At 43.4% G+C, this 2,319-nt stretch overlaps 1 pseudogene; it reads left to right on the top strand.

The window, feature by feature from the left end:
- Positions 1 to 1,356: 1,356 nt before the first annotated feature.
- Positions 1,357 to 1,966, top strand: LOC100940850 (annotated as a pseudogene).
- Positions 1,967 to 2,319: the final 353 nt, after the last annotated feature.

The following is a 2,319-nucleotide window of genomic DNA, read 5'->3' as shown; positions in this document are numbered from 1 at the left end:
AAAAAAAAAAAAAAAAAAAGCTGAGACTCCACCATATGTAACAGAATTTAACTTGTATGCCCTAAACCTATATTTTAAAAATGCCAGTATTTCCCCCTCTCCCTCTCTCTCCCCCTCCTTCTGTTGCTCGTGGGTAGAGTGCCATGGTGTTGTACCTCACAGCAACCTCAAACTCTTGGGCTTAAGCAATCCTCTTGCCTCAGCCTCCCAAATAGCTGGGAAATGCCCACCACAACGTCCACATAATTTTTCTATTTTTAGTAGAGACAGAGTCTCACTCTTGCTCAGGATGCTTTCAAACCCCTGAGATCAAGCAATCTACCCACCTTGGCCAATAATAGGTTTCTAAAAGTAATACTTGGCTAGGATTACAGGCATGAGCCCCTGCGCCTGGCCAGTAATAGGTTTCTAAAAGTACGGCTTAGCTCTCTTTTCTCAACACAACCCTTCCTCTGTGAATAATATGGAGAGAGGGCTGTGAAGTGGAGTTAGGCAAGGGAACTAAATTTTTTCAGCATACAATAAACTCCCTGTACCTTGTTCTTTCTAAAGAGGGTTCCTTTAATTACATCTCATTTTATCCCTACAACATCCTTAAGAAGAAGAAATCATTATCTCTGTTTAACAGGTAAGAATACTAAAGTAGATAGATAGTCTCTTGTAGGAAGGGGCACTGGGTAAGAATGTTTTGTGAGAATTCAGGGGGAAACATGAGCTCTTTGTAAAGGGGCCCATAGATTTCTTAAGTGTTTGGAATTTGACGTACATTTCTTTGGTTGACATTGGAGAATTAGGAAAATCAGCTCATGTCCGGCTTGGTGGCCATAGCACAGTGGTTATGGTGCCAGTCACATACACCGAGGGTGCTGGGTTCAAACCCAGCTCCAGCCAACTTAACAACTGCAACAAAAAAAATTGCTGGGCTTTGGCAGCACCGGTGGCTCAAAGGAATAGGGTGCCGGCCCCATATGCCAGAGGTGGCGGGTTCAAAACCAGCCCTGGCCAAAAACTGCAAAAAAATAGCTGGGCTTTGTGGCAAGCACCTGTAGTCCCACCTACTTGGGAGGCTGAGGCAAGAGAATCACTTAAGCCCAAGAATTTGAGGTCGCTGTAAGCTGTGACACTACAGCACTCTACCGAGGGTGACATCGTGAGACTGTCTCAAAAAAAAAAAAGAAAATCAACTCATGTCCACAGTCACTCCAAAGTGAAGAGCAGGGTTTTGCTGTGCCACTTGTTAAAAAGAGATTAGGAGCCATTGCAGTACATTGAGCCCCATAGAGACAGCGCCGGGGCAAGTGAGAGCCAGACAGGCACTGGGCGACTCTGTGCCTTGCTGAGGAAAAATAACTAAACATGGGCAAAGGAGATCCTAAGAAGCCGAGAGGCAAAATGTCATCATGTGCATTCTTTGTGCAAACTTGTCGGGAGGAGCACAAGAAGAAGCACCCAGATGCTTCAGTCAACTTCTCAGAGTTTTCTAAGACGTGCTCAGAGAGGTGGAAGACCATGTCTGCTAAAGAGAAAGGAAAATTTGAAGATATTGCAAAGGCGGACAAGGCCCGTTATGAAAGAGAAATGAAAACTTATATCCCTCCTAAAGGGGAAACAAAAAGGAAGTTCAGGGATCCCAGTGCACCCAAGAGGCCTCCTTTGGCCTTTTTCTTGTTCTGAGTATCACCCAAAAATCAAAGAACATCCCAGCCTATCCACTGGTGATGTTGCAAAGAAGCTGGGAGAGATGTGGAATAACACTGCTGCGGATGACAAGCAGCCTGATGAAAAGAAGGCTGCAAAGCTGAAGGAAAAATACGAAAAGGATATTGCTACATACCGAGCTAAAGGAAAGCCTGATGCAGCAAAAAAGGGAGTCATCAAGGCTGAAAAAAGCAAGAAAAAGAAGGAAGAGGAGGAAGATGAGGAAGATGAAGAGGATGAAGAGGAGGAGGAAGGTGATGATGAATAAGTTGGTTCTAGCGCAGTTTTTTTTTCTTGTCTATAAAGCATTTAACCCCCCTGTACATAACTCACTCCTTTTAAAGAAAAAAAGTGAAATGTAAGGCTGTGTAAGATTTGTTTTTAAACTATACAGTGTCTTTTTTTGTATAGTTAACACACTACCGAATGTGTCTTTAGATAGTCCTGTCCTGGTGGTATTTTCAATAGCCACTAACCTTGCCTGGTACAGTCTGGGGGTTGTAAATTGGCATTAAAGCAGGTTCTTGTTGGTGCACAGCACAAATTAGTTATATGTGGGGATGGTAGTTTTTTCATCTTCAGTTGTCTCTGATGCAGCTTATACGAAATAATTGTTGTTCT

This window comes from Otolemur garnettii, unplaced genomic scaffold (assembly GCF_000181295.1).
Source record: "Otolemur garnettii isolate 467f Iridium unplaced genomic scaffold, OtoGar3 scaffold00096, whole genome shotgun sequence".
NCBI classification, from domain to species: Eukaryota; Metazoa; Chordata; class Mammalia; order Primates; family Galagidae; genus Otolemur; species Otolemur garnettii.
Note: the sequence above shows the minus strand (reverse complement) of the source record. Positions and strands in the feature narration are given on the sequence as shown.